This window comes from Bos indicus x Bos taurus, chromosome 1 (assembly GCF_003369695.1).
Source record: "Bos indicus x Bos taurus breed Angus x Brahman F1 hybrid chromosome 1, Bos_hybrid_MaternalHap_v2.0, whole genome shotgun sequence".
NCBI lineage: Eukaryota > Metazoa > Chordata > Mammalia > Artiodactyla > Bovidae > Bos > Bos indicus x Bos taurus.
Window position 1 is genome coordinate 128,178,316 of NC_040076.1, and position 26,565 is coordinate 128,204,880.

Here is a 26,565-nt window from a genome sequence, read left to right on the forward strand (position 1 = left end):
CATGGCATGTGGAATCTTAGTTCCCTGACCAGGGATCAAACCCATGCCCCCTTGAAGTGGAAGCTCAGAGTAGTAAGCACTAGACTGTCAGGGAATTCCCAAGGGAGCACTATTAAATAGCATGTGTGCTTGTTGAATGCCTTCTTTCTTACAACAGGATTCCATCTGTCTTATTCACTGATCTATCCCCAGATCCTAGCACAGTAGGATCTGATCACAATAAGCACCCAAACAAAATTTGTTAAATGAATGAATGAAGACATAGTCTAATCACTTGTGCCAGAAGAATCAGGGCAAGATGCCTAGGAACAGTTACAGGACATTAATACCAGGATAAGAATTAAGTGCAGGATTAACTTCTTCCTCAGTTGACTCTTAAATGTTTATTTCAACCTACAGATTTGAACAAGTGGATTAATGGAACACTGACTCCATTCTCCTCTTCCTCATCTATAACAGACACTAAAATTTAAGTCCTTACAGAACATTTACTTGCTGAACATGGACATGGCCTGAGAATATTTTACAACAGAGTACTCCCAGAAGTCACTGCCAATTGCTTGCAGATGACAGTAGGTATAAAACCTACTTACTATCCTGAGTATAGGTGACAGGAACAGGCAGGCACAACTAAACAAAATGGATATAAATCTCAACCATGAGATGGCACTCTTAACATTGCTTTTTAAAAACTACCTTGTTAAAAATATGAGAAACAGAACACAAAAATAATAACTTACAAATCATAATTTCTACAGCTGATTTCATACATTATCATTTTTCATGTTTTGTCACATTGTCAACAGTTACAACTCCCCATCTCCTGGAATATTGGTACATTACACCTGATGCCTGGGGACACATACCACTTCCTCCACTCTGAGGCTCCAAGATGATGGTCAGTATGTCATCTAAGAGGAGGAGGGTTCTCTGTTGGAGAGGGTGAGTATAGAGTAAGGGAACCTTAGTGCTACAAAAGAACTTTGCCCTCCTTGTCTATTCCAGCTTCAAAACAGCCCTTGTGCCCTGTTCAGTCCTATTGCTTCAATCTCTGGAAGCTGGCTCTCTAGCTCTCTATTCTGTTGCTTTTCTAGAAGTGAAGTTAAGAATCATCTACCATCAGCAGTCTTCACCTCTTGATCCACAGGACATGTATAAGTGAGATTCATGTGTGTATCATTTAACATCTCTATCAATGTTATCTTATCTGCATTCTCATCAAACCTGTCAAGTTGGTAATGATAGCACCATCATTTGCAGATGAGGAAATGAGGTTCAAGCAGGATATGTAACTTAGCTAAGGTCTCAGCTGGTAAACATTATAGCTCAGTGGAGCTCAAATCTTGTATTTTTGTTTCTAAACCTCATTCTTTCCCCAAAATGTCATGTATACACTCATGTTTATTTTCTTTGTTTATGACAACTTTCTCTGTAAGTACTACCATAAAAACAGCAAGGTATCCAGATGTAATTATGATAGAACTATGGCTAAAGCTGGGGCCAGGGCTTGGAGAAATGCCAAGGCTAGAGATAAGTGCACAGATGGAGTGTTGGGCCCAGGAAAGAAATAAAGGTGACCTATTCTCTCGTGTGAGATCCTAGAAAACAGGAAATTTTTTGTTTCTTTTATAAATGTTTATATATCTATGTGTGTATTATATATACATAATATATATGTGTATACAGAAATATATGGAGAAGGTGATGGCACCCCACTCCAGTACTCTTGCCTGGCAAATCCCATAGATGGAGGAGCCTGGTAGGCTGCAGTCCATGGGGTCACGAAGAGTTGGACACAACTGAGTGACTTCCCTTTCACTTTTCACTTTCATGCATTGGAGAATGAAATGGCAACCCACTCCAGTGTTCTTGTCTGGAGAATCCCAGGGATTCTCAGGGCAATCCCAGGGATGGGGGAGCCTTGTGGGCTGCCGTCTATAGGGTCATACAGAGTTGGACACGACTGAAGTGACTTAGCAGTAGCAGACAGAAATATATATAAACATATATAGCACTTCATGTTTTCTAGGATGCATAGTTTTTATATTTTATCATCATTGAAATCTCAATGAATTTTAAAATCAGTGAATCAATGGCATCTCACAATTTCTGGCCAGGCTGTAGTAAAGTTGTAGTTTTTATTGCCAGCATATACATATCAAAATTTCCAGAATGGCTTGTAGCACTTGGAGAATGTGCTGGATACAATAACGAGGCACTTTTAAAAAATGCTGAATGAGCAATGCTCTAATGGCATGAAGGATAATATTGTATGGAAAAACTGGATTGGACAACTCTAAATGACATGTCATTAGAAAACTCAGCCTCTACATATGAAGATGATTTGAAGGCTCTTCAATCATTTAATTTTACCTATATTATCATTTTGAAGTATACATAGGATGGATAACAGTCTATTGTTTGTTTTAATAAGTCTTTCAATAAGTATGAAATAAAATATTTTCTAATTTATTAGGAAAATATGTGTCTATTCTCCAACCTTTTACAATATCTGAAAACCACTGAAGCAAAACTGAGTAGCAGGTTTGGGCTAAATCAAAACTGTGAAGTTATCTCATTTTGCTTTTCATGCCACCAACCACCCTACCTCATCCTTACAGTCAGTATTTGAAGAGACTGGCAGCAAAAACTATAATTATTAAGGCATTCCTGCAATCTAAATGTGACAAAGATTGCTGGGATCAATGATGAGAGGCAGAGTACTTTTGAGAATAGTACAGATGTTTTTTCCTACTTTGATTTCACCCCCCCTTAAATGAATGTCTTCAATTCAGCTAGGGAATCTGATTTCCCTTTTAGGTTCACATCCATTGTACTTTACACCATGAATGCTGAATTTAAAATCTGGAATTTAAGTCCTTGCCTTAGTCATTCTATTATTTCAATGCATCACAAATTTCTTTGTAGCTGAATCCAAGGCTCTGAGGCATTCTTGAAATAGTCCTTTTAAAGCTGACATTTTTTAATCACCCCTAACTCAAATTAAAATGGTTTTGACATGGTGTTCTGAGAAGGCACAGTGCTTAACAGCAAACACTTCTCATGTATTAAGCAAGATTAGTCAGCCTAATTCTAAAAAATGTCATAATGAGTATGCTGCAATAGATGTTTTAAAACTTGGGCCAAATTTACTTCTATTTTTTTTCCTTTTAATGTCTTGGAACATGAAGGGAAAGTTGCACTTCTAAAATGAAGAGAAATCTCTTATTACCAATTACAAAACGTGATGCAAGAAAAATGGATGGAGTTCAGACTTATTATTTCTTTTCCCTAGTAGAAGTAAAATACATCAAAAATAGTTGCTTCTGGACAGTACAGACTTTTTTTTTCTACTCTGTGCAGAAAATATTCTTAAAATAGAACACAGCGAACTTTACCTAGCTGAAAACCATGCATAATTCAGCATAGACAGTGAACCATAATCTCTTTACTGTTTGGTTAAATGGTTTGTGCTCTGAAAACAGGAATTTTCCAGATAGCAGTGAAAAGTCAGATTATATTTCTCTTCAATACAAGAATCTGTCACCAGTGGAGGCTCTGGCAATCTATCCTGTGGCCCCAAAGGGTCAAGAGAAATGTCTTCTGTCCACAGAACTGAAACAGGATGCAAATACAGCATTGGGGTTGACGCCTGAAGAAGCACCATGCTTCGTAGCTCTGAGCACAGGGATGAAAAGAATGGGCTGGTCTCTTTGAATGCTGGATGATTTATGTGAAAACACATGCTTATTTCCTTCTTCTGTAATAGGGAAATACAAATTATAATTGGTAAGAATTTTGACTTGATTTACAGAAATACTTTTGAGACAGCAGTGTCTCAGATTTAAGAACATGACTTCAAATCTCTTGTCTACTCCAACTGTTAACCATGCAAGCTTGGGCAAATTACTCAGACTCTTCGTGCCTCAGATTCACCATCCGTAAAACAAGGATAAAAATAGTATCTAATAGAAATTCCACTTCCCACCATGATGGAATAGTAAGAACCTACAGCCTTAAAAAACTAGAACACTTGGAAAAGATATAAAACACAGTGGTTTTCAGATATTGTACAACAGACAACACTGCATAGTGATTTCTGAGGGAAGAGAAGCATGAGAAAACTACCAAGGCTGGGGGGTGGGGAACTACTAAAAAAAAAAAAAAAAAGGCAGACAGAATAATCCTTGGAGCTCAGTGCTAGGAATAGCTTGTGTTCCTACCACCCAGTGAGGGAAAACCTTGTCATGCAAGAGGCATGGAGTAATGCCTCGGTAATGAGGACAAATTATCCCTAGACGAACAGCTGATCTGGTCCCACCTAATGAGGCTGAAAAGCTAGGCTTGAAAAGCTAAAAGTGATTCTGAGAAATTTAACTGCATTCCAGAATGAAGTCTGAATATATTTAAAGGTATCAAAAACATGCCACAGCTCAACACCATAAAATTCACAATGTCCAGTATCCAATAAAAATTTACCAGGCATGCAAAAGAAGCAGAAAAATATATATGGAGAATAATCTGTTGATAGAAACAGAAAATTAATAGTCACAAACATTAAAACAAATATAAATTATGTTTCAGATGTGTAACAAGTAAAGAAAAGAAAGCATGGGCAGATAAGAAAAGAGATGGAAAATTAGGTAGAAGGTAGACAGATAGGTAAGTAGATAGATAGATATTACTCTTCACTGCTATCTCCTCTTCATATCTGTGGCTTTTCTCTAAAAACTCCTTTTCTCAGAATTTTCCCAAGTATTTTATTCTTCTCCACTCCCTTCTTTCCAGCAAGTAAAGTGTCTTCACCTTCTTTAATCACCTAGCTGTAAGCAAGGTTTAAACCTTGGATGAAGACACACCTCCCATTCACTCATAGATTGGGAATGCATTAGTCTACACGTTTAGGAGGAGGCTTAGGAACCCCAAGGATGGTCTGAATCTTCCCCTTGAGGCCTTTACCTCTCCCACCTCTGGAACCTGCTGGCACAGACTAGGTAGGCAGCAGAGACTCCTCACCAGAGTGCAGTGGAAAGGTAAGACTAGCCCTCTGCCAGTCACAGCAGATCAGGAAATTAACTAAAGCCACACAAACCAACAGGTGGGTCCGAAGACCTGCATGGCACTGGACACATCTCAGGTCCTGATTTATTGTTTCTACTGTGTTTACTGAACATGCATTTAAATGTCTCTCCAAACAGAATAATCCATTTCTGCTCCTAGAAGCACTGAGACTCTCCTTTACTACCACCCTTCTTCTTGAGGGTGAGGGTGGGGTTACGTGCTAACCCAGAAAGTCTTTAGGGAAAGGAAAGGGTGGAAAGAACAGATAGGGGACTGTCAGGACCCCCAGCCAGCCCCCTGAGGCCATTCACTGGGAGCAGCACTGCTATCTGGGGCAATTCTTATCAGCCCATGTGCCCAGCTGTGTGCAAAGAGTCATGCGCTAAAAGCATACCATGTACAAGAAACATAAATTATAGTTAATCCTCACAACAAACTTAAAAGATAAATATTCTTCCTATTTCATAGTTGATAAAATTGAGCCTCAGGGATGTTGAATGAGTCATACAGCTAAATAAAGGCTGAGGAGACAGTTCTCACAGACAGAGCAATTGTTTGTCCTGGGGCTGTATGAACTTTGAGAAAGAGGACAACACTCTGGGTGGGGACCACAGTCCTGGATGGCTTCCTGTAGGAAGTGGCATGGCAGCTGGTCTTTGAGAAGCAGGCTGAGAGGTGGGATGAGAGAATGTGAACTTAGGGGAACAGTATGATAAAGCAAAAGAGCAAGAAGGATCAGGGCAGGGAAAAGGCCCATGGCTGGGGACAGAGGCTGAATGACATCAGAATGGATAACGGATGGATGGGCCAGTTTTGATCTTCTCACATGAGCCCTGAGATATATAGCCAATTTCACGCAAACAAGAAAGTTTTAGGAAATCTGCTTGTTCCTAGAGAGCTAAGCTATTCCTTCTGAGGAGGGAAGTCCAATATTCAGGAGATCTGCTTGAAATGTTTTGCTACAGTCCTAGAACACAACCGAAGAAAATCATAACAGTTAACATTTATTAAGCATTTTAAATTAAACAAAACAAAACAAAACACTACAGTAACAAGTTTCCCGCGTCCCATCTACTCTCCACTACAACCTTGGCAATCGATGTTACTTTCATTAAACACATTGCACAGAGGAGGAAACCAAGGCCCAGGGGGTTAAGTACCTTATTTTCTCCAGTTTACACCATTGAATAGTGAGCCAACTGTAGGCACAGGCAGAGACTATGCGCCACCTCCTCACAACTCAAAGTGTGGGCCGCACAGCAGGCACAGGGGCCTCACCTGGGAGCAGTAATACTTGGATTTGAAGATCTTTTCCTCAGTGAATATGAAAGTACTTAGACAAACAAAAAGCTTTATCCTAGGAAAAGTATTAGGAATGCTGCTCAGTCATGGAAATTGGATTTAAGCAAAACTCTAAGGCAAACCATTTTTTTTTGTAAAGGTCCAAGGAGTAAATGTTCTAGACTTTGCAGGCCATATGGTCTCTGTTATGACTACTCAACTCTGCCACAGTGGCATTAAAGCAGTCATAAACAGCACATGAATGAACAAGAGTGGCTGAGTTGCAATAAAACTTTATTTACAAAAACAGGTGGTGAGCTGAATTTGGCCCTCAGGCTATAGCTTGTCCTTCCTATTCTAGAGCACCAAATATTACCCTCTGAAAGAGGGAATGTGGAAGGGAGGGGAAGGTAAGAAAGGATGCTTCAAGCTAATGGACTTTCTACTAGCCACCTGGATGCAGAACATTTTGATGAGGGACAAAAAATCTTTGGATTCTGGGTATCTGGGATGAATATCACAGCTACTAAAAGGGTGAAGAAGAGTTTCAGACTATTTATGGCAGGGAGACTTTTTGCCCTTTCATATCCAACTCTTTGTTAGATGAGCTCTATAAGAGGGAATGTCAACTAACATCTGCCAGTTCTTTTTATTCATTTATCTTTACTGAATGACTACCATATACCATGTAGTATAAATAAACATGGACTTCCCTGTGACTCGGTGGTAAAGAATCTGCCTGCAATGCAGGAGACCTGGGTTTGATTCCTGAGTTGGGGATATTCCCTGGAAGAAGGCATGGCAATCCACTCCAATACTCTTGCCTGGAGATTTCCATAGACAGATGAGGCTGGCAGGCTACAGCCCATAGGGTCGCACAGAGTCAGACATTAGTGAAGTGACTAAGCAGCAGTAGCAATATAAATAAACACAGGATAAATTATGCAGCGTTCCTTTTCTCAGAGAGCTCATAATCCAGTGGGGAGGAAGATGTAAACAGGCAGCCTACCTATATGCATGCTAGCACAGAGATACCATGGGGCATGGTGTGAGCTTGGAGGAGGGCACCTTACACACACCAGGAGAAGGGGGTCAGAGCAACTGTCTGGAAGAAGATAAGCCTCTATTGATGCTTGAAGTCTTGGAGAATGTAGAATCAACAAAGTGAGAGGGGCAGAGTGAACAACGTTCAAAGGTTAGGGGCAGGAAGCTAAAGCAATCTGACTGCCAAACCAAAGAATTAGTCTGAAAAGCAAATGGTAAGTAATGGGTGAGGGAGAATCTGGGGCCAGATTATCAAAGACCTTTGCAACCTCTAAAGGAGGTGGGCTTAATCCTTAGGGCAATGGGTTTCACTGAAGCCTTTTAAATCAGAAAGAAATAATGCATGGATTTTTAAGAATCTAAAGAAATTTTACTAAGGATTCACTATGGAAAATGGATAGACTAGAGATGTGGAGGGTGGGGTGCAATACAAAGGACAGGCCAATCAGGAAGCTCTGGCAGTGACAGTGGTCAGTGAGAGGAGGTAGAATTATAGAAGGAGAGCTGATGGAGCTTGGGGGATGCGGAAATGTCAGTGGTGAGAGAGAGTAAAGACACTCAAGCTTCCAGCTGAGTGATAGGGTGAGTGAGTGTGCCATTTATAGTAACATTCAGGTTTAGTGGAGACAAAGTGAGGTTAGTCTTTGACTCTAAGTGCCTGTGGAATAGACTAGTGAAGATGTTTAGTAGGTAGGTATATGGACTGGAAACTATGGAGAGATCTGGGCAGAAGGTAGGAATTTGGAACATCATCCTGTAGGAAATGTGATCAAAGGGATGGCAGGGAGGAGACCACACACGGGGCGTGCATACAGTAAGAACAGAGGGCTTAGGAAGACTCTAAGGGGAGCGATGGTCAGAGTAGGGAGACTACGAGGGAGAGGGAAAGGGCACCCATGATGAGGGAAGGAGGACCAAGAGAGACTAGCATAATTCTCAAGAATGGCACTTGGATTATCTTCTGTAATATTTCCAACAGCTGTATGGCTAGAGCTGATTATTCTTATTTTACAGATAAGAGAACCAGGAATCAAAAAAGGACAGTAACTTGACTAGGTTTGTAGTGCCAGTAATGTCTGGAGGTGGGATTGAAACGGTCTGTGTATTTCTGTCCCACAAGCTACATCACAACTTTCAATAATAAAATGAATGATATTTGTTTGTAAATATGCACTTGGCTCTAGACACTGTTATAAACACAATATATTCACTCATTCAACTCTCACAGTAATCCAATGATATACTGTACCAATAATCCAGCACCACAATTTTCCTTATCTTTCAAATGAGAAAACCCTGGCACAAAGTTGTTTAAGACCACACAGCTAAAAAAAGGCAGATCTTGGATTGGAACATAGGAAGTCTGACTTTCAAATCTGTGTACCTAACCACTACACTATAGAACTTGAATTAATCCAAAACCTTTCATTCAGCAAAGGCTAATGGGGTGGCTTAGATGGTAACGAATCTGCTTGCAATGTGGGAGACCTGGGTTTGATCCCTGGGTTGGGAAGATCCCCTGGAGAAGAGCATGGAAACCCACTCCAGTATTCTTGCCTAGAGAATCCCCATGGAGAGGAACCTGGTGGGCTACAGTCCATGGAGTTGCAAAGAATCAGACACGATTGAGTGACAAAGCACAACGGAGTGAGAATTACATTCAAGGCAGCATGTCCAAATTAGCAATTCAAAAATGTGCTAAAATGTTAAAATTCCTACTTAAATAGATCTTACAATCCTGTATCTCCTAGAATTGATTCTCAATCATATTTAGAGAAGATAAACAATGAAGAGACAATAGAGTTGAGTGACAGAATGTGGACAAAACTTGAACTTGGGACTGTTGAGAGAAATTCAGGCTTTTATTGAATACCTCAGTGTGCAGTATTTTTCTAGACTTCAGAGGAGCTATCCTGGGTAAACTAGTTTAAGAGCACCATCACTTAAGGATATTTCAGACTTGCCTTGACCTGAATTTTTCTCTCCTTGTGTTTTCCAGTGGATGTGATGGATTGTGATAGTTAACTCACTGTTCATGAGACAACCTGCATCTTTTAAAAAGTGGTGGCTCAGAGGTTAAAGTGTCTGCCTGCAATGCAGGAGACCTGGGTTCGATCCCTGGGTCAGGAAGATCCCCTGGAGAAGGAAATGGCAAACCATTCCAGTATTCTTGCCTGGAGAATCCCATGGATGGAGGAGCCTGGTGGGCTACAGTCCACGGGGTCGCAAAGAATTGGACACAACTGAGCGACTTCACTTTCACTTTCAAACCTTTTTTAATACCCTTTTTATGATGGGAATAGATGTAGATGTTTAGAATTTAGAAAGATGGGATTTATGGAATCATGGAGCCCATCCAGGGCTGAAGGGGATTGGGAGGCTATTAACAACTCTGGAGCCAGGAAGAGGAAGAGTGTCTACTTCAGGTGGGAAGGACTCTTGGGTGATATCACCAGGGACAGTGAGGGTCTCTCCCAAAAGAAGCCAAGATCCTTGTTTTTTGTTAATAATGGTCTCCTCTATCTCTGGATAATAGTTCTTTTCTCCAGTGCTCACCATGGGATTCCATTGTTATGGAGATGAGAAAGGTCTGAATTAGGAAGGATCTAAAATATATATTTTATTGTAGAGAAATAGTATTTGACTTATAAAAAATTAGAAAATGATCCCTCTATTAAAAGCCAAGTTTCAGCTATCTCTTTGCCTTTAGGAACTGCCAGGCTGTCCTGGTAATGAAGTCTCTTGAGAACCCATAAGGCTTTTTGTTCTCATATAAATAGGACAGACCCTGGGGAGACCACAATATCCTAAGGGTGGTTTGGGAGGAGTTCCATCTACAAATGACCAAAGGTGGTTTCTGAAATAGCTGTATTTACTACTTGAGATATAATTTAAGGACTGAACTATTTATTCAGGGTATTATAGCTAAGTCTAAAGTACCCATGGGTTTGTTCTCTTTTTTTGTACTTATGCTTGCTATGTATTAGACCACACAATATTACTGTGTACAACCTTCTCAGCAAATACATTTGCCCCATATCAGTGCTGTCAGGATGTATTGTTCCATACATCAGAAATCAATGTCAAAACTTCCCCTGCCCCTGATCACTGAGGCCTAGTATTTCATCAGTGCCCTGTCCGTCCATCCATCCATCTCATTGATCCAGAAAACACTGGATGAGCATTTAATTTATTGAGCTTTACTATGGGGGCAAGGAGATGAATCAGACACATCCTCCAAGCTGCTCAGAGACTATTAAAGAAGATAGAAAAGCAATAATTTCACTCTAGTGCAATAGATTCTATAATAGCTGTGTATCAAAAACAAACCTAGACAGCATATTAAAAAGTAGTGATATTACTTTGCCAACAAAGGTCCGTCTAGTTAAAGCTATGGTTTTTCCAGTAGTCAAGTATGGATGTGAGAGTTGGACTATAAAGAAAGCTGAGCACCAAAGAATTGATTCTTTTGAACTGTAGTGTTGGAGAAGACTCTTGAGAGTCCCTTGGACTGCAAGGAGATCCAACCAGTCCATCCTAAAGGAGATCAGCCCTCGGTGTTCATTGGAAGGACTGCTGCTGAAGTTCCAATACTTTGGCCACCTGATGTGAAGAGCCAACACATTAAAAAAGACCCTGATGCTGGGAAAGATTGAGGGCAGGAGGAGAAAGGGACGACAGAGAACAAGATGGTTGAATGGCATCACCAACTCAATGGAAAAGAGTTTGGGCAGGCTCCAAGAGATGGTGAAGAGAAGCCTGACACGCTGTAATCCATGGGGCTGCAAAGAGTTGGATACAACTGAGCAACTGAACAACAACAACATCAAAAACAAAAAAATAGGTTGAGCTCCCATCTTACATCCTATTTAGAGTGACAAGCATGGGAGAGGGAACAAGTGTGAGAGAACTCGTCAGCAGAAGTTTCTATGTACACATAGTGCAAAAAAGAAATTCTTCCTTATTAGAGCTTTACCTCTTACAGAGCAAGATCTTAAACTGGGAATAGAACTGCCATACAACCCAGTAATCCCACTGCTGGGCATACACACCAAGGAAACCAGAATTGAAAGAGACACATGCACCCCAATGTTCATCGCAGTACTGTTTATAATAGCCAGGACACGGAAGCAACCTAGATGTCCATCAGCAGATGAATGGATAAGAAAGCTGTGGTACATATACACAATGGAGTATTACTCAGCCATTAAAAAGAATACATTTGAATCAGTTCTAATGAGGTGGATGAAACTGGAGCCTATTATACAGAGTGAAGTCAGCCAGAAAGAAAAACACCAATACAGTATACTAACGCATATATATGGAATTTAGAAAGATGGTAACAATAACCCTGTGTACAAGACAGCAAAAGAGACACTGATGTATAGAACAGTCTTATGGACTCCGTGGGAGAGGGAGAGGGTGGGCTGATTTGGGAGAATGGCATTGAAACATGTATAATATCATATATGAAATGAGTCGCCAGTCCAGGTTCGATGCACAATACTGGATGCTTGGGGCTGGTGCACTGGGATGACCCAGAGGGATGGCACAGGGAAGGAGGAGGGAGGAGGGTTCAGGATGGGGAACATGTGTATACCTGTGGTGGATTCATGTTGATATATGGCAAAACCAATACAATATTGTAAAGTTAAAAAATAAAATTAAATTAAAAAAAAAGATCTTAGTTTGCTTTTGTAAGAGAAGATATTGATAAAGACTAAGCTGGAAAGCTGGGTCTAGATGAGCTCTGGAGGAATTTCTGGAGAAGGCAAAAGTAGCTACAGTATTTTAAGGCTTTCAGAGCGAGCATGGCACTTTCCCCACTTCCTCCTTCGCTTCCTTGTTTACTTACGTCCTTAAACACCTGGACAATTTTTAGTTCTCTTGAATAACCACATAATTAGCATCAGTATGTGTTTTGTGTTATCAAAGGAAAACAACTTAGGATGCTAGGGGAAAAGGCTGTGGAATGGGAACCCGCAGAGCCTCCTTCTCCCATGGAGACACTGACCCAGCAACAATACATGAATGAATCCCCTTTGTGAGAAAACCAGAACCCAGTCAAAAGGATACAGTATCCCAAGTGAGTGCAAAACCAGCTGTTAAGACTATAAAATGTTTTATGTATGACCCATGGTAACAACAAAGAAAAATACCTATAGATGATACACAAAAGAAAATGAGAAAGGAATCAAAGCATGTCTGCAGAAAAAATCAGCAGAATACAAAGGAAGATAGCAAGAGAGGAAAGGGGGGACAAAATTGCTATAAGACAGAAAACAATGCACAAAATGGCAAAGTAAGGACTTCCCTATCGGTAACTACTTAAATATAGTTTAAACTTCTAATCAAAAGACATAGACTGGTTGAATGAATTAAACAAAACAAGATCCAACTACATGCTGTCTACAAGAGATTTACTATAGGATTAAGAACCCATATAATAAAAATGTGGGCTTCCCTGGTGGCTCAGAATCTACCTGCAATGTGAGAGACCCAGGTTCAATCCCTGGATTGGGAAGATACTGTGGAGAAGGGAATGGCTACCCACTCCAGTATTCTAGCCTGGAGAATTCCATGGACAGAGGAGCCTGGCAGGCTACAGTTCACGGGGTCACAAAGAGTCAGACACGACTGAGTGACTAACACTTTCACTTTTCATAATGAAAATAAAAGGAGGTAAAAGACATTTGACAGCAGGGATGGCCATACTTATATCAGACAAAACAGACTTTAAGTCAAAACTGTCACAAGAGATAGAGAAGGATACTATATAAAGATAAAAGGACAATTCATCAAGAAGATATAACAATTATAAATATATATGAACCCAACTCAGAGCACCCAAGTATATGAAATAAACCATGACAGAACTGAAGGAAGAAGTAGATAGTTATCAATAATAGTAGGAGACTTCAATACCCCACTTTTGATAATGGATGGAACATCCAGACAGAAGATCAATAAAAAAACAAAAGACTTGAACAACACTACAGACCAGGTAGACTTAACAGACATATAAAGGATATTTCCCCCAATAGAAGCAAAATACATATCCTTCTCAAGTGCACACTGGACATTCTCCAGGATATACCATTGTTTTAGATCACAAAAAGTCTAATAAATTTAATAAGATTGAAATATTTTCTGACCACAATAGAATAAAACTAGAAATCAAAAGCAGAAAAATTAAAAATTCACAAATATGTGGAAATTAAACAACACACATTTGAACAACCAATGGGTCAGAAAAAAATCAAAAGGGAAATTAGAAAATATCCTGAGACAAATGAAAATAAAAACGCAACATATGAAAACTAAGGAGATGTAGCAGAAGCAGAATTAATAGAGAAGCAACAGGGTTCCAGAAAAACATCTATTTCTGCTTTATTGACTATGCCAAAGCCTTTGACTGTGTGGATCACAATAAACTGTGGAAAATTCTGAAAGAGATAAGAATAACAGACCACCTGACCTTCCTCTTGAGAAACCTATATGCAGGTCAGGAAGCAACAATTAGAACTGGACATGGAACAACAGACTGGTTCCAAATAGGAAAAGGAGTACGTCAAGGCTCTATACTGTCACCCTGCTTATTTAACTTATATGCAAAGTACATTGGAAGAAGCACAAGCTGGAATCAAGATTACAGGGAGAAATATCAATAACCTCAGATATGCAGAGGACACCACCCTTATGGCAGAAAGTGAAGAGGAACTAAAAAGCCTCTTGATGAAATGAAAGAGGAGAGAGAAAAGGTTGGGTTAAAGCTCAACATTCAGAAAACGAAGATCATGGCATCTGGTCCCATCACTTCATGGCAAATAGACGGGGGAAAAAGTAGAAACAGTGTCAGACTTTATTTTTTTGGGCTCCAAAATCACTGCAGAGTGACCACAGCCATGAAATTAAAAGACGCTTACTCTTTGGAAGGAAAGTTATGACCAACCTAGATAGCATAGTGAAAAGCAGAGACATTACTTTGTCAACAAAGGTCCGTCTAGTCAAGGCTATGGTTTTTCCAGTGGTCATGTATGGATGTGAGAGTTGGACTGTGAAGAAGGCTGAGTGCCAAAGAATTGATGCTTTTGAACTGTGGTGTTGGAGAAGACTCTTAAGAATCCCCTGGACTGCAAGGAGGTCCAACCAGTCCATTCTAAAGGAGATCAGCCCTGGATGTTCTTTGAAAGGAATGATGCCAAAGCTGAAACTCCAGTACTTTGGCCACCTCATGTGAAGAGTTGACTCATTGGAAAAGACTCTGATGCTGGGAGGGATTGGGGCAGGAGGAGAAGGGGACGACAGAGGATGAGATGGCTGGATGGCATCACCGACTCAATGGACATGAGTTTGAGTGAACTCCAGGAGTTGGTGATGGACAGGGAGGCCTGGTGTGCTGCGATTCATGGGGTCGCAAAGAGTCAGACATGACTGAGCGATTGAACTGAACTGAAGTGATAAACACCTGTGTTAAAAAATAAGAAAATCTCAACTAAACAACATAAATTTACACTTCAAGAAGCTATAAAAAGGAGAATAAGCCCAAAGTTAGGAGAAATAAAGACATGATAGAGATTAGTATAGAAATAAATGAAATAGAAAATCGAAAGGCAATAGGAAAAAATCAATAAAACTGAGAGTTGGATTTCTAAAAATATCAACAAAATTGATAAATCTTTAGCTAGACTAAGAAGAAAAGACTCAAATAAATAAAATTGGAAAGTGGAGACTTTTCAACTGATGCCACAGAAAGAAAAAACTTACAAAAGACTGCTATGAGCAATTATACAACAAAAAACGGATAGCATATTAAAAATGGACAGATTCATAGAAACATACAATTTACCAAGACTATATTATGAAGAACCTGAAAATATGAACACACCTATGAGTAGTAAGGAGATTGAGCCAGTAATCAAAAACCTCCAACAAAGAAAAGCCCAGGATGTCTTCCCTTGAGAATTCTCCCAAATTTACGCCAATCATTCTCAAATTTTTCCAAAAAATTGATAAAGAGGGAACACTAATATTTTGAGGCCAGCATTATCTTGACACTAAAGCCAGAAAAAGACACTACAAGAAAACTACAGGCTGGTATCTCTGATGAATACAGATGCAAAAATCGTCAACAATATACTAGCAAATTGAGTTCAAAAATATACTAAAAGGATCAAACACCAAGACCAAGAGGGATTTATCCCTGGGATGCAGGGATGCTTCAATATATGAAAAAATCAGTTGAGGTGATGCACCACTTGAACAGAATGAAGAATAAAAATATCACATGATCATCTCCATTGATGTAGGGAATTTTTTTTTAATTCAACACTTCTTCATGATAAAACACAGAACTAGGAATAGAAGGAAATTGCCTCAACATAATAAAGATATGAAAAGACCACAACTGACATTATAATCAAAGGCCAATAAAACACAAAAACAATCTGAAAGCTTCTTTAAGATCAGGAACAAGAAAAGGATATCCACTCTCATCATTTCTATTCAACAGTCTTGGAAGTTTTACCCAGGGCAAATAAGCAAGAAAAACAAATAGATGGATATAAATCAGATGAAAAGAAATAAAACTGTCCCTATTTGCAGACAACATGGTTTTATTTGTAGAAAAGCCTAATTATTCCACGAAAAAAACTGTCAGAATAAACAAATTCAGTAAAGTTGCAGGTTACAAAACCAACATGTAAAAATCATACATGTTTCTGTACACTAACAACAAACTATCTGTAAAGGAAATTAGGAAAACAATTCCATTTACAATAGCACCAAAATAATAAAATGCTTAGGAATTAACTGAGGAGGTGAAAGACTAGTACATGAAATCTGTAAACACTGAGGAGAGAAATTAAAGAAGATACAAACGAATGAGATGTCCTATGTTCATGAACTGGAAGACTTAACATTAAAATGCCCACACTATCCAAAGCAATCTATAGATTCAATGCAATCTCTATTAAAATTTCAATGTTACTTTTTGCAGCAATGGAAAAAAATCCAAAAATGTATATGGAACCACAAAAATACCCCAAATAGCCAAAATAATCTTGAGAAAGAAGAAAAAATCTAGAGGCTTCAAATTTTCTGACTTCAAAACATTATAAAGCTACAGCAATCAAAATAGAATTGTACTGACAATTTACATATATATTTACATACACACACAGCAGTGAACCAAAATAGAGAGCCCAGAACTAATCTATGCACATATAATCAAAAAATCTTTGACAAGGGTGCCAAGAATACACAATAGGGAAAGAATAGTCCCTTGAGCAAATGGTGCTGGGAAAACTGAATATCTACATGCACAAAAATAAAATTGAACCTTTATCTTACACTATAAATAAGAATCAACTCAAAATGGATTGAACTTAAGCATAAGATCTGAAACTTTTAAAATTCCTAGAAAAAAATGTAGGGCAATAGCTTTACAAGACTGGTCTTCACAGTGATTTCTCAGATACAACACCAAAAACATAGACAACAAAAGAAACATCAGACAAGTGAGACTACCTCAAACTAAAACATGTCTAGAAAAGGAGACAGTTGGCAGAGTGAAAAGGTAACCTATGGAATGGGAGTAAGTATCTGCAAATAATATATCTGCTAAGGGGTTAATATCCAAAAAATATAAGGAACTCCAACAACTCAACAGCAAAAATTAAAATAACTTGCAAAGGATATTTCTTCAAAGAATATAAATTGCCAATAAGTATATGAAAAGATGCTCAACATCATTAATCATAAGGGAAATGCAAATCAAAATCATGACAATTATCACTTTATACCTGTTAGGATAGCCACTATCAGAAAAACCAAAACAAACAAACAATCAACAAACAAAATAGTAAGTGTCAGCAAGGATGTAGAGAAATGGGAACACTTGTGCACTGTTAATGAGAATGTAAAATGGTTCAGCTGTTATGGAAAATAGTGTGGAGGCTCCTCAAAACATTAAAAACAGAACTACTATGTGATTTAGCCATTCCACTTCTGGATATTTATTCAAAGAATCGAAATCAGGATCTCCAAGAGTATTTGCCCTCTTACGTTCACTGCTGCACTGTTCACAATGGCTAAGAGGTGGAAGCAACCTACTATCCTCCTTTTCCACTCCCTCCTTAATCTTGCCAACCTCTAAGCTCTTTTCCATTTAAATAACTTTGCAACTCAAAAATATTATGAAATAGGACTTCCCTGGTGGTCCACTGGTTAAGACTCTGAGCTCCCATTGCAGGGGGCCCAGGTGTGACCCCTGGTCAGGGAACTAGATCCCACATGTCACAGCCAAGAATTCACATGCCACAACTAAAGATCCTGCATGCTTCAACCAAGACCCATTGCGGCCAAAATAAATAAATATTCAGCAAAAATGTTACAAAATGGAATCATGCAGTGTAGCCTCTTGGGATGGGCTTTTCCACTTAGCATCATGCTCTGGAGACTCAGGTACATAACAACAGTTCAATCCCAATGTGCTTTCAAATGATTTTTCATACCTAGGGGAACTTCTTCATGAGCTTGTGTCAATGTCAGTTAGTGGAATCCCTTGCGATGTTAAAGAAGGAAACATGTGCTCTAGAGTCTTTCCTTTTTTAAAACACCTTCTGGAGGTTTTGACACTTTGTAGTATTGGTCACAGATGTTTTGAAAAGTTTCCAATATGATTTCTGTGCGTGTGAACTTGAAAAGGGAATAAAAATGTCAGTGGCCATATTCATCTTGCATAAAATATTTGAACTTTACGCTGCACTAAAACAATAAATTCTCTCTGTAATAAGACATGGGCAATTAAACAAGCAAGAGAAACAATTCATGTAGCTTGAGTTGAACAGAAGCAGTGCAACTGAAGTAATGTAATCACACCCTAGGAACTCAAGGAGGGGGGTGTATGCCCAGGAGAGGTGACTGGTTTATGCTTCTTTATATAATGTATAAGGGAAGTGTAATTTAATTTGCAAACAGCAATCTTTAGAAATCAATTAAGAATTTATTCCAAAGAGGGCAAACACTAGTCAAAGATTTACAGACTCCTCTATAAGAGGAGGGTAGTTTAGCATTTAGAGCCAAGTCTTGCCTTATACATCTCCACAGGACTGACTCTGTCAGGGAAGGATATGGTGAGGCCACAAGGAGAGGTGTCCTTTGCAAGTAGCCCCTTGCTTGGGCTTCTTGGTGGAAGAACAAACTCTGTTATTTCTCATTATACGTTAGAGGTGCTTTTTCAGTCATCTCTAGCCAGTATTTTCCTTTTTGTCTTTCTCAGAACATAGAACACAGGCAGTCAGTCTAATAGGAATTAGCAAACAAAGGTTTCGTGGTCATGTGAGTTTGGGGAGTTCAGGTTTAATCAAATTTAAGCAGGCATCTTTATCACAGGACCACTCAGATTCTTTGATAAGAGGCTGTGCATGAGAGATCTGTAGATTACTGTAAGATTATACAGTTACAATGACTGATTATACCATTATAATCAGGATTTTTTGTTTAGTTTTGTTTTGTTTTAGCCTATCGGATCAGGAGACCTCATTTTCTTGTGAATCTTGACCCAGACAAAAGCACTCTGAGACCCACTCTGAGGAAAGCTGACTTCCTTGATTCTTGCCTGGGGGCTTCCCACTATGTTTCCTGATGTATCTCCACCCCCTACATAGTAAGTGCTCACTGAATGTGGGTTGATGACTAAAAATAGTAACTATTATTGCTTGAGGTCTAGGAATGGTGAATATTTTCAGGTATTATCTCATTTAACCCTCAAGACAATACAGAGAACTAGGCTTCATCGTTACTTCCTTCCATAGATAAGAACACTGAGAGTTACCATGGTTTAATAATTTTCCCAAGTTCACCCAGATAGGAAGGGGCAGGTTGATGCTTGAATTCAGATTTATACGATTTTTCAAGCCCAGACTGGTAACTGGTTCTCTATGCTTCTTCTAGGAAGGAAAAGATACGTAGATAGATCAATCCAGAGCCCATGCAGGAATCACTCACAGTAAGGGAACCAGCCCAGGGGGCCCCAGCTAATCACCCCACTGCTCTGAGCTAATGGATCCTTGGACATGACTTTACAGAATGCTCAGGGATAACATACATTTCCAGAACCTTCCTGGCTGCAGAGGCTGGCGGGTGGATAACATACACTTCCAGAACCTTCCTGGCTGCAGAGGCTGGCGGGTCTTTTTCAAAGAATCCACGCTGAACATGGTGGCATTTGGAATAAAACAGCCATAGCAACAGGTGTGACGAGGTAGGGGGATGGGGGCGGGGAATGAAAGCCTTGGAAGCAATCACTAAAGCTTCCGATCAGGAATTGGTGGTGGTTTAGTTGCTAAGTCATGTCCTACTCTTAAGATCCCATGGACTGTAGCCTGCCAGGCTCCTCTGTCCGTGGAATTCTCCAGGCAAGAATACTGGAGTGGGTTGTCATTTCCTTCTCCATGGAATCTTCCTGACTCAGCAATCAAACCCGGGTCTCCTGCATTGCAGGCAGACTCTTTACCAACTGAACTATTAGGGAAGCCCTTCGGGAGTTAGGAACATTTATTTTAGCACAGTAGAAGGAGGTCCAGGAGAGAAGGCATCTCAACCTCTCAGTGTTCCCAGTGAGTCTACATGATGGTTCTACCTGCGCTGTGGTAGACAGGAAATAACACACCTGCCCAGGAAAGAGGATGTCAATAAGGTAAAATGCCCAGTGCAGAGAGACCTTCTGAGGACTCCTCTTTGCAAAGAGGAAGTTTCTCAGAAAGTGATGAGTTAGTGCCCCAACACTCAAGGGTCTCTTGAGTTTTGTCCAAAGACTGGCAAAAGACTCCAGAGGCCAGCTCTGATACTGGGAGCTCACCTTTGCTTCTTCCTATTGATGATTTCTCCATGTATCTAGTGTCAGATCCATATAGAAGTCACCTCTGACCCAGAGTGAATAGGACATTTCTTGGTCAACATGACTACAACTCATCAGAGGACAATGGTTAAGAACAAAGATTTTCAAGTCAGATTGCCTGGGCTTGATTCTTAACCCTTCCACTTTCTAAGTGGGTCTGCTTTGGGCAAGTTATTTTATTTCTCTGGGCCTTAGTGTTCCAATCTACATCATTGGGATAAAAATGACAGCATCTCTTAAGATTATGGCAAGGAGTAAAAGATACAAGAGATGTAAGATATTTGCATGTGGAGGCTCATCTTCTGCATGACTATAAGTCTTGCTGGCCCTCTGGTTTTCAAATCAGCCTTGGTGTGTTTAGGGTAGAGAGGCAGTTTCTTGGTGTTGGATCAGCTCCAGAGCACTGAGAAATTCTGGTTTGGGGAGCTGCAGTGCTGGGGTTCCAGTTCTGGCTGCCTTGTGAGTCTTGTGGACCCTGGATCCTGGGTCTCAACACAGGTGCCAGCCAACCTTCAGCACAGTTTCTTATCAACCCCTGAAGGATATAGTGCATGCTAAGTCACTTCAGTTGTGTCTGATTCTGTGACCCCATGGACTGCAGCCCAGAAGCCTCCTCTGTCCATGAGATTTCCCAGGCAAGAATACTGGAGTGGATTGCCATGCCCTCCTCCAGGTAATTTTTCCCGAGCCAGGGATTGAACCTGGGTCTCTTCTGTCTTCTGCACTTACAGGCAGATTCTTCACCACTAGCACCACCTGGGAAGAATTCCCAAGGTGTGCCGGCATCAGAATGAGACCCTCAGGGGCTACAAATCTAGCCTGTCCTCCTGCCTCCCAACATTCCAGGTCTCAAGCATTTGCCCCGCATTCTGATGAGATGTTTAGTTCTTAGCTGCAGGGGGTTGCGAAGAGTTGGACATGACTGAGCTACTTCACTTTCACTTTTCACTTTCATGCATTGGAGAAGGAAATGGCAACCCACTCCAGTGTTCTTGCCTGGAGAATCCCAGGGATGGCAGAGCCTGGTGGGCTGCCATCTATGGGGTCGCACAGAGTCAGACATGACTGAAGTGACTTAGCAGCAGCAGCAGTACGTATAATCTGAGGAGTGTCTAGAGTAATAATTGAGAGTTAAAGTCATAGGCAAAGACTTGAGGACAGCAATCAGGAGTTTAAATCAGGATAACAATATCCTTCTGAGTATCCTTCATGCTTCAAGCCAGAAGAGCCCCCAAATGATATTGTTAATTCATTCTTTCAATAATATAAAACATTTTCTCAGCAACTGGTAAAGGCCTAACTGGTAAAGAATAGGTTTGGCTCTTGATGTCTGCTTTGATTGGTGGTACATTTGAAGTCAGACCCAGTACGGGACGGGTACTGTGTCTAGAGCCTGGCTAACTCCTTACCTGTCCCCTATGCTCCACCTGCTCTAAATCTGGTTTCCTCACAGTCCCAAACCCATAGTCCCACAGAGCCAGCACCTCAGTTTACTTTCTGCCCTTCCTGGCCTCAGAGGCCTAATCTATTAATGCAGATAATAATATTGACCTCACCAGCTGGTTGTGCGGATCCAAGGACACCATGTAGGTGAATGTGCTGGGCAGGCAGTCCTGGGCACACAGAGGAATCTGTAAATATCATCCTTCTATCTTTCCCTGGATGGAAATTGCCTTGTCTCTATTACAGATCAGCACAAAATGATATTTGGTCTTGTTCTGTTCTTTCTCTCCTATGAGTTCATGCACTGGCTTTTGCTTTTGGATTTTCAATTAGATGGAAAACATTATGGAAGCAGACACCAATTCTGCTCATGTATCTCCGTGATGTATTTCTATTGAAGGCATTTCTACTGAATTGAATGGAAATGGCTCTTGGCAAGTTTGTCTCTGAATGCACCCAGAATCTTCTTCATGAGTGATGGAGTTAATAGTCGTAGACATAGTGGGGAGGGGTACTTGCTATTCCGTCCAGGTAAAGATGCTTGGTTTCAAAGCTAAAGACATCTAGACCAATTTAAGGCTAAAATTGGAAGCTGTCTGTTGACTAACCATGGGGCCCAAGTAAGAAGATAAGAGGCCAAATTCCACCTGTGGTCCTGCTAATGTCCACAATTCTATTCTCCCAGGAAACCTGGACTCCCTGTTCCCTCCAGTATGACAGAGCGGCGACCAAATAACATGATGAGCATAGGAAAATACTTGGAAGGTGAGCCAGCTCCGCCAGAGGGCGCTGTGGGCAGACTAGCCTGCGGGTCTCTGAGGACCCTGCAACAGGTGACACAGCACAGTCTGTGCCCCTTCAGATGCTTAAAGCTGAACTGATACATTTGATTGCTTTCATCTGGGTATTATCTTCTTGATAGCAGGGAAACCATGAGAGGCAGGACAGCATAGCATCTGGAGCCAAACTACCTGACTCTTGACACTTACAGATGTTGACAACATACCTGAGTCCTCATGTCTTCCATCCCCAAACCTATAAAATAAGGTAAATTAAAGTGCCCACTGCCCGAGTTTGCAGTGATGCGGAATGAGTAAATATGGCCAAAGCTCTCAGAACAGCATGGAGCATAAAACCTGCAACTCAATTAAAAAGTGGACAGAAGATCAAAATAGGCATTCCTCTAAAGGAGACATATACATGGTCAAAAGACACGAGACGATGCTCAGTATCACTAATTATTAGAGAAATGCAAATTAAAACTACAATGAGGTGTCATCTCACACCAATCAGAATGGCCATCATCAAAAATGTCTACAAATGAGAAATGCTGGAGAGGATGTGGAGAAAAGGGAACCCTCCTACACTGCTGGTGGGAATGTAAATTGGTACAACCACTATGGAGAACAGTATGGAGGTTCCTTAAAAACTAAAAATAGAGCTACCATATGATCTCACAATCCAACTCTTGGACATATATCCAGAGAAAACCATAATTCAAAAAGATACATGCCCCCCTCCAATGTTCATTGCAGCACTATTTACAATAGCTAGGACATGGAAGCAACCTATCTAGGTCTATCAACAGATGAATGGGTAAAGAAGATGTAGTACATATATACAATGGAATAGTACTCATCCATAAAAGAGAATGAAATAAAGCCTTTTGCAGCAACATGAATGGATGTAGAGATTATCAAAAAGTGAAGTAAGTCAGACAGAAAGACAAATACCATATGATACCACTTATATGTGAATCTAAAAATACGATACAAACGAACTTATTTACAAAACAGAAACAGATTCACAGACTTAGAAAACAAACTTACAATTACCAAAAGGAAAATGCTATGGCAGGGGGCAAGTAGAGAGGGATAAATCAGGAGCTGGGGATGAACAAACACACAATACTATAAGATAGATAAGCAACAAGGACCTACTGTATCGCACAGGGACTCGACTCAATATCCTGTAATAATCTTGTGAAAAAGAATGGATACATGTATATGAATAGCTGAATCACTTTGCTGTATACTTGAAACTAACACAACATTGTAAGTCAACTGTATTCCAATATAAGGTAAAATTTTAAATTAAAAAATAAATAAAAATAAAATTTCTAGAAATGAAAAACAAAACAATGCCATATGTTAGCAGCAGGTGTGACAGTGACAATGCCATATTTCAGAGACAGTCCTGCCTCCCTGGCATAGAACATTCCCAGGTGCCAAGCTCCACCAAAAGCTTTTATAAAGCCAGGTTTCCAGGTATTTTCTTTTGGTGTAATTTAATTTTTAATTGGAGGATAATTACAATATTGTGATGTCTTCTGCTATACATCAACATGAATCAGCCATAGGTATACATATGTTCCCCACTTCCTGACCCTGCCTCCCACCTCCCTCCCCACCCTACTCTCTAGGTTGTCACAGGGCACTGGCTTTGGGTTCCCTGTGTCATACAGCAAATTCCCACTGGCTATCCACTTTACGTACAGTAATATATACGTTTCAATGCTGCTCTCATAAATCATCCCACCTTCTTTCTCCCCGACTGTGTCCAAAACTGGTCTCTATGTCTGCATCTCCACTGCTGCCCTGTAGATAGGTCATCAGTACCATCTTTCTCAATCCCATAACATGAATTAATATACAATATTTGTCTTTCTCCTTCTGACTTACACTTCACTTTGTATAATAGGCTCTAAGTTCATCCACCTCATTAGAACCAACTCAAATGCATTCCTCTTTGAAGCTGAGTAACATTCCACTGTGTATATGTACCACAACTACTTTATCCATTCATTTGTCAATGGACATCCAGCTTGCTTTCATGTCCTAGCTGTTGTAAATAGTGCCGCAGTGAATATTGGGGTACAGGCGTTTTTTCCAATTATGGTTTCCTCAGGGTATATGCCCAGTAGTGGGATTACTGGGTCATATGGTAGTTTTATTCCCAGTTGTTTAAGGAATCTCCATATTGCTCTCCGTAGTAGCTGTATCAATTTGCATTCCCACTGACAGTCAAGCAGGTGAGTCACTTTACCAAGCAGGTGTGCAGGATCCCAGCTGTCCTGATGCCTGAGCTGAATCCACTGGCCAGTCTAGAAGGAGTGGACACTGCCCCTCCATCAAGGCACCATGGACTCCTTCTCACTGTATTTACCAGCATCCAGGGCACCATGAGAAGACTTGCTCTGAGTGAAAAGTGAGCAGCATCCATAAAACATTAAATAAAATACACCAAGAAAAAGAACTCTAGAAACAAGATTGCTCCTAGATAAAAAGCCATCCTATTTTATTCAGGAGCTCAGAATTCTCAGAATGAAGGAACTGTGGTTTGAAAGGTTACCTTCAGGAAACCTGGAGCTTTTAAAGCCCTGAGCTTTAATTAAAGCTCACTCATGCACAACTCATGTGTGAGCCCAGAGGTCCCCTGAGTGCTCTTCTGGAAAGCAGGCCAGATAAGGGCTTTCATGAGATGAGAAACTCATGAGTCCTTGGCACGCACGTGAGACCTGTGTGCCCCTGTTCCCGTTTGCACTCTTTAGGAAAGGCTGCACTCTCCACTCTTCAGAGGTGACTGCACCCGGCCATCCAAGTGTCCCTCATTCCTGCAACTTGTGTATGATGGTTGCTATGGTGCTACCCAAATGGACCACAGTGTGGCTGGAGTTGATGCATAGGTGGTAATTTTTTTAAACTCTCAATTATTAAAATAAAATAAAAAATAGGTTCAGGCACCATCCATGAAAATCCTGTGTGCGAACCAAATGCTGCCAACTGGGGTTTCCTGCTCCACCCAGGTTGGGTCCCCATCTGTCACCACTTTGCCATCGCTGCTCCTGTAGTTCACAGAGATGGTTCAGATGATCGCAACATTTAATCCTGCTGCATATGATCGTGTTGGTGAAGTCTGTTACTATATCCTCATCCACCAAGGGACTCCACATACTCTGTTTTTAGGAGCAAATGCAAGTCATCATTTCCTGCAACAGCTTCACCCCAAATACTGTCTTTGTTGCAGGTGTCATGGGGCTTGGGCTATTGGGTAAAACTGCCACCACCTTGAAAGATTTCCAGGGATAAAGCTCCTGTGGGCTAAATTTGGCCTGAAGACATGCTTGCTTGACCTGCTTGATATTTCAAAAAATGTGAACTACTTGCTGATATGTAAAATTCAGGAAGTTTATATGCATCAACTCAGATTCATCTCAAAAATCAGGAGAGCTAGCAATCTGGGCCAACAAGGCAACAAATGTTGGGTCCACTTTCCCTAAGAGCAGACTGTCTTCAGCTCACCACAGTTGCAGGGCCCCTCTGTCTTACACACTGCTGCCTCACTTGAATTTGCATCCTATTTGGTCTTGGGGTAGGTCTTTCCAACCCCCAAAGTAAGAACTAAATAATGAGCAAACGGACTTCCCTGGTGGTCCAGTGATTAAGAATCCACCCTGCAATGTAAGGTGTGTAGTTCGATCACTGTCTGGGGAAATGAGATTCCACATGCCACGGAGCAACTAAATCTGAGTGCCTCAACTAGAGAGTCTGCGGGCTTCAACAAAAGATTCCCCATGACACAGTGAAAATCCTGTGGGCTACAACTAAGACCCAAAGCAGCCAAGTAAGTAAATAAATATTTTTTAAAAGTTAAAACAATAAATGAGTGAACAAATGTTTATGAATGCCTGGATGGCATCGAGAGCACCACCCCCAGATCCCTAACAGCTTTGCAACTAAGGGGATGTGTGAGGTTGCTTCTTTGCTTACACAGCATGGATGAATGCAGGCAGAGAAATAGCAATTTTAATGATTCCGAAGTGTTTTGTTCCCAAA

At 40.5% G+C, this 26,565-nt stretch overlaps 1 protein-coding gene across 2 annotated transcripts in view; it reads right to left on the bottom strand.

Annotated features, from left to right (window-relative positions):
- CLSTN2 (calsyntenin 2) overlaps positions 1-26,565 on the bottom strand; it is a 725,154-nt gene that overhangs the window by 368,383 nt on the left and 330,206 nt on the right. The gene's annotated exons all lie outside the window — the stretch shown is intronic.